This window comes from Oryzias melastigma, linkage group LG7, assembly GCF_002922805.2.
Source record: "Oryzias melastigma strain HK-1 linkage group LG7, ASM292280v2, whole genome shotgun sequence".
Classification (NCBI taxonomy): domain Eukaryota; kingdom Metazoa; phylum Chordata; class Actinopteri; order Beloniformes; family Adrianichthyidae; genus Oryzias; species Oryzias melastigma.
The window spans coordinates 5,181,056-5,187,528 of record NC_050518.1 but is presented as its reverse complement, the minus strand read 5'-3'; the positions used below and the strand labels follow the sequence as shown (position 1 = coordinate 5,187,528).

The window sequence follows — 6,473 nt, the reverse complement described above, 5'->3', positions numbered from 1 at the left end:
CTAATACAAAGACTTCATGGATGTCTGTTTAATATGCAGTTACTATGACAACTCTAGTCTGACAGTGTGTCAAGCACATCAAAATAAGATAAAGGAAATGATAAAAGACATGGGAAGAGAACAGCCACGGGGGGATTCTCCAGCTGGTTGACACATATACATGTGTGAGGGAAGGGTGAAGAGGTGAACCTTCACATGGCGGTGTGCTGGAGAATGTGACACTAATGTGGAGGCGGGCATGCTGATGTGACACAAGAAGAACTAAGGTGAAAGCAGAGGTGGAGGCTGCAGGATGTCCAAAAACTTTACAGACGGTTTGGTTCTGCATGAAAACAATTATATTAAACAAAAACTACGCAGGAAATTGGGAACTGCTGTTGATCAGGTCTAGTGTGCATTTATTATAACTTAATCTGGGCCCAACTATGTCCAGATTAGGTTGTTGACAGTCTTTGGATTAGTATTTTGTGCAAATTACTTATTTTTTTTACTTTTAGTTTCAAGAATCAGAACATATTTTAATTTTAAATAAAGTGTAATTGTGCTTAGTAAACTGTATAGTTCATTTATTATAAGGAGCATAAAAAAATCTAATGAACTTAGGTCATGCTTATGCATCACATGCAATTTTGTTTGGTAAAACAAAGCACATTTTCATAGAGACAAAAAAAACAATATGTCTAGGTGCTTAAAAATGGGGTCCAGCTGACAATTTATACAGGGAAAAAAAAACAAGATGAATTATTTCAATCGTTTTTAAAAATGTAGTTGGTCCACAGAAATGAAACGTGTTGCAACAAGCCTGCTTACAGCCAAAAGTATCATGCTGTCTGCTGATATGGGCCACTGGCATAAGGAAATTAGAGCAGAACTGCAATCTTATATCTAAACTGGCAAGGCTGACTGATTCGAGAAGAGGATGAAAACTACTAAAGTCAGCCTTACAGTAACTGTAAAAAACCAACAAAGGGGATTTAGAAGAAACAGCTGTCCTACTCCAAAACTTTTAACTACAATTAGCTTTTATAATAAAGGAGAAAGCGCATTGTACTAAATATTTTGTCTTTTTTTTATTGTATGTGCTCATATTTCACATAGTTTTTATGGTTTTGCAGAATTAAATTAAGAAAATATTTTAGAATCAACATGTTCTTCATCAAATCCATCCAAATCATTTTGTCACAGATTAAAATATAATTTGCATTACTTTGTGATAGTTTTATAAGATGATCTAATAAATAATTTAGTGAACCAAATCGTAAAAATGGTCAGAATTCGCAAAAAACAAAAATGATTACACTATTTATAGAAACATATTTGTTATTTCATGGCAGCTCTAAAAGAAACTGGTCACTTTACAGAAACATTTTATAAATATTTATGTACATTATTCAACAGAAAGTAATTAGGAAAAAAATGCACTGAAGAACTAGACAACACCTAAAGAACTGGAGAACAACAGAACAACAGATGATTGCATAATTTTTAAAATATCTCTCTTAATAAGAAATAAAACAAACTATTTCTAAAGAAATTGAGATGCCAATCACTAAAAACATTCAAGCAAACCTGAAAAACAACTCTGAGCAGATGAATCCATTTAAAATAGGCATCAGAATTGGAAAAGGTAGACGGACAGAGAGGGGGGAGAAAAAGAGCCGAAGATCCAAAGTCACCTCATCTGTCAAAACCGGCAGAAGCATGAACCATAAATGGCTGCCAATATAACTGGGTCAATCGTGTTTATTGATGATGTGACTGCTGAAATAAGTAGCATAATCGATTACCAAGTGTGTAGATTTAACCTGTCAGCCCAGATTCAGCATACAGCTACAAAAATCTGCAGAATGCATCACAGAACAGATGGACAGACCCAGAAAAAGAGCCTCACCAACAGCTAGAAACCAGCACACGTCTGGAGGCAAAAACAAAGGGTAACGTAAATCGCCTGATATCAATAAAAATGCAAAAAAAGCAATTAAGACCTGTGGTAGCAATAAAAAAATACAAGAAAACTGTCAAAATCCAGAAATTAAAAATTAAATAACTGCATATGTTTGAATACATCTTGTTTTCTTTTAAGTGATACCTTTAATAGCAATAGTTTAAACAATATCCAGTTAAATACGCTGAATGCTTTGCACCATAGTGATGCAGAAATAAAGAAACAAACAAAAGCAGGACTTTAAGATCTAGCAGCAAGCTTGGATAAAGACTTCAAGAAGTCTAATCATGCACCAACATCATTACCTTTATAGCTTTCTATCCTGTTAGATAGTAGAGATCACCGTGAAAAAATTCACAACTGTCGGCAATGAACTGAAGTCTCATGCTGTGATAAGACCTGGCTTTCCCGATGACTTTGCCACATTATCTGTGATAACTTTAATAGGTGAATTAGTGCATCATTTGTGGCGATGATGCACAAGTGACAGCTTATTACAAGCTGCTATCTTTGGCAAGCCTTTTCTGAAGCGTCTTTGACTCCAGAGTGGTTAACGTTCAGTTTAAGTATGCAAACACATACTGGCTCTGCCTCAACAAGCTATTAACCATCCGACGACAGGATGACTGAACACCGGGACCAGGAGAATAATTGCATCAACGGGTGCAATTTGGAAAAAATGCTAAATTGTTTGGAAATAAAAAGCAAACGTGCAGATTGCTGAGTGACTATGTGCGGACTTGTAATTTCATGAGTTTGTCATTAACAGACTCAGGAGTCCAGCAAGTCTGGGTGTGTGTGACCATGTCCACAAAGAAGAGAGAGAGAGTGACAGTAATCTAAACGAGGAGAAATAAAAGCATAGATAATTGTTTCCAGGTCAGATCGAAATAAAATCCTTTTCAATTTTGCCACATTGCTCAGAAGATAAAAACCGTTTATTACTATCTGTTTTGAGTAACTTTCCAAGGACATAGACTTGTCAAACAACACCCCAAGATTCCTGAGAGTCCTGAGAAACCCGAGGTGTTGTCTGATGAAAGGAATTCAATTTTCTGGGGCAAAAATCAAGGGATCAGTTTTCTGGGTATTTAAGAGTAAATGATTATTACACAGTCATGTTTTAATGCGAATGTTAGTTCAGACAAGGAAAACGAACATGTCCATGGATCTAGTCGTCTACGAGTGTTTGCATCATCTTTATATATGTCCTTCATCATCAAAAATATGCAACACGAAAATGTTAAAAACAGCTTAAACACAATTTTCACTGGTGTGTATTTTAAGAGATTTTTTAGCAAAAACAGTGAAAACACAGCTTTAAATCTAGTGTGTTCCAGCTCGTTGACAAACTTTACATATGGCATCATCCATCAGACCATGAAAAAAATTCAGGGATTTTATCCTGCTTCTCAGCCCCACTTCTTCTGAGCTAGAATCACATTCAATCCCCATTTAGCTCGTGTAAAAGCACTCACTATAGAACAGCAGAGTGGGAAAAAGATCCTAAATTTTTCTAAGCGATCTGGTATTTTTCTTACTATGAGGCTCAACCAGATCAACATCAGCCAGGAGAAGTGTCCCTTGTTTCCTTCTGTGTATTCAACACAACGGGAAATTGTTTGTTTGGAAGAAAAGGGTAAAGGAAACATGGAGCCTTTGCCCTTTATTCCAAACAAACAATTGTCCGTAACGGAGGAGCACTCCTCTGACGACATGGTAAATATGAATCCTGAAGGTGAAGCAGGTGAAAAGAAAACGGTTTTGAAGGATGAGTGAAGGGGCAGGACAGACAGATGGATGGGTTTCAGATTTAATTTCCCTCCTTCTGGACACTGCTTGGACAAATTCAGCATGGAGGAAACTATAGCCTGTGGTGTGGCTGCAAAGGAGCCAGATACTCAAGGGCTGACAGTCTGTTTGAGAGGGGAGGCAGAGCAGAAAGATGCATTCATTAGAATTAGAGTTTACAATTGCAATCATTTCAGTTGTAGACCATGCAGCGAGCTGAAAAAGAAACACTTCTAAACTTATTTATCTCTACATTTCTTCTTGTTTTCTTTTTTATACAAGTACCTTTTATTTTTTTACATGTAATAAAAACTTGATATATATATATATGGTGTTTTTAACATGTTCTTGTGGCATTTTTATGATGATGGAGGACATATCGAAATATATTTAAAAAAAAACACTATTCATAAGCGAAGTTCTAATGAACTACTGCTTTGCAGAAACTGTCTTAGTAAATCACTTTTTTTTTTTTTTTACTAAATACGGCATAATTAAAAGACCACTGGGAATGCATTTACAATAGACCAAAAGAAGATCAATGGATAAAAACATGTTTTTGGTGTTTATAACATATTCTTGTATTTTTCTCATGATGTAGGACATATGCGCAGAAATTGGAGCAAAGAAAAAAAAATGCATTTCTGAGCATTTATTTAAATTGAATTGTTGAGAATCAGGAGAACACAAAAGTGATTCCTATCCTGGCCTCGATCAGAAGGGCTCATGCAACGGTGTGACAGCAGGCAGGCGGTCTTTCATACGCCACATTTCCCAGTCTGCCCATCAGACGGTTCTTCCCTCTTCACTACTGAGGAAATCCCGGTTAGTTTATGTTTCTCCACTTAGTAATCTAATTACCAGCGGGTTGTCTGGTCTGACCGGAGGTCTAACACACATACAAATACCACGGCCATCCTCCATAACGAAGAAGATCAGATGTGCTGCCAGAAAACGTGGAAAAAGTGTGAAGTTTAAAGCTCTGTTGACTTTGAATGGGCTACAAGATTAGCCTAAACGTTTAATATCGAGAGTAAACTCACTCATTCTCCTTTATCAGCTGACAGCAATAATTTACTAGTGAAAAGTCCCATTCTTGTTCTCTTTTTGTACAATTCTAACACAGCAGTAAACAGGTCCAATATGGCGTCCGAATTTGCGTATACGCAACAAGCTAGCATTCCACCTCTAATGATATATCTCATTGGTGTAAACAATGGGATGATGGGAAATGAGGACTCACTTAGATTACTCTTTTTATTATTATTATTATTATTATGGATAAAAATGTCATTAACATAATTAATAGACCACTTGGAACACATTTTAAATAGATCAGATGATCGGAGTGAGACTTTTAAGTTTTATTTTCCACATTTTGCCTAAAAAAAATGTAAAATACTCAACTGACAAAAAAAGTGGGTCAAACTTTAGTACACGATTCCCCGTTGTAACTTAAAGATTTGGATTGATTTCAAACCTGTTGAGGAAAAAAATGATACACAATTGGCTAATTTCTACTATATCACTACTATATTACTATACTATATTAGCCTATATTTATTTATGAATTTTTAGTAAAGGGAATTTGATAAACCAGATATGATCCTGATGCAATTGTTTGATGGTGACATTTGATTTCTTTGAAACAAACTCCACACTTTTATTTTTACAGGCTGTTTCAAATGTAGTGAACCCTTGCAGAGCCGGAGCGCGAGCGCCTGCTCCTGCGCCTGCGCCCTGTGCCACGCCCGCGTCAGCGCGCTCCGTCTTCAATTAGCTCATTATCTAAAAGCATCAGCTGTTAAGATCGCAGCTTCACAAGGAAATCTAATTCCTGGCACATACTTCACGGCCAAGAGCGGCTCTGAGTGGTGGTAGCTCGCCAAACAGAATCCCTTTGTGAAAATGTGGTTAGACTATAAAGGTGCACCTGCTTTCCACAGGGCCTTGACATCCATGAAATAAAGGATGCGGCTTATTAACCCACATTGCCGACCATATTGGTCATATTTGAGCGGTGTGGCAACACCCACTGCATTCGCCTCCTCCATTCGAGGCATGAAAGCTGCATATAAAACACGCTTTTTATAGACGCTCCTCCTCACAATGTCACTGAACCGGCGAAACGCAGCGTGCACCTGTGCAAGCCGGATCCCAAACAAATAAACTGCTTACCTGTCCCGCCAGGTCCGGATGCTTAAGCTTCGGTCCCGGTTCTGATCATTGAGAGGTCGGACGCCGTCCGTCACCGCCCCGGAGCGCCTTCTGCTCTGCCGCGGGGAGATGAAGCGCTGCGGGCGGGGACGGGAGACGGACACAAGCCGGCGAGGCGAGGATGGCTGCCTGCCTGTCGGGAGGACGAGGAGGACAGAAGAGGGGCGTTTTCACGGTGTTAGCGGGGGAACTCCGGACGTCGTGCGTAGCGAGGAGCAATGTGACAAAACACGCAGCCTCCCTGTCACTACTGCTCCACTCATCACAACTTTAAAGCTCGCGGTCTCTGTTTTTAGTCGGGAAAATTGCCTTTAAGTCTCATTTTTTTTTTAAATATCTGGGACAAATAAAAATCTGATATGTTGAAATAATTAGATTACAACTGGAAATATGGAATTATAGTTTTAAACTGATATGAAATATACATGTTTTTTATCTTTAAAGGGGTCCATGCCATGAAAAAAATACTTTTTGAGCTTTTAAGTATATTATACTGTTTTTTCTTCACTATAAACAATCC

The 6,473-nt window shown here is 38.0% G+C and overlaps 1 protein-coding gene across 5 annotated transcripts in view; it reads right to left on the bottom strand.

Moving 5' to 3' along the window:
• Positions 1-6,217, bottom strand: part of si:dkey-178k16.1 (band 4.1-like protein 1) — a 57,554-nt gene extending 51,337 nt beyond the window's left edge. For 3 of the 5 annotated variants that reach the window (XM_036212661.1, XM_036212662.1, XM_036212664.1), the window contains exon 1: positions 5,915-6,216. The gene's annotated coding sequence lies outside the window, so the exon portion shown is untranslated. Of the gene's footprint in view, positions 1-5,914 lie in introns of all 5 variants that reach the window. The other 2 variants (XM_024292777.2, XM_036212663.1) reach the window with 1 other exon arrangement.
• Positions 6,218-6,473: the final 256 nt, after the last annotated feature.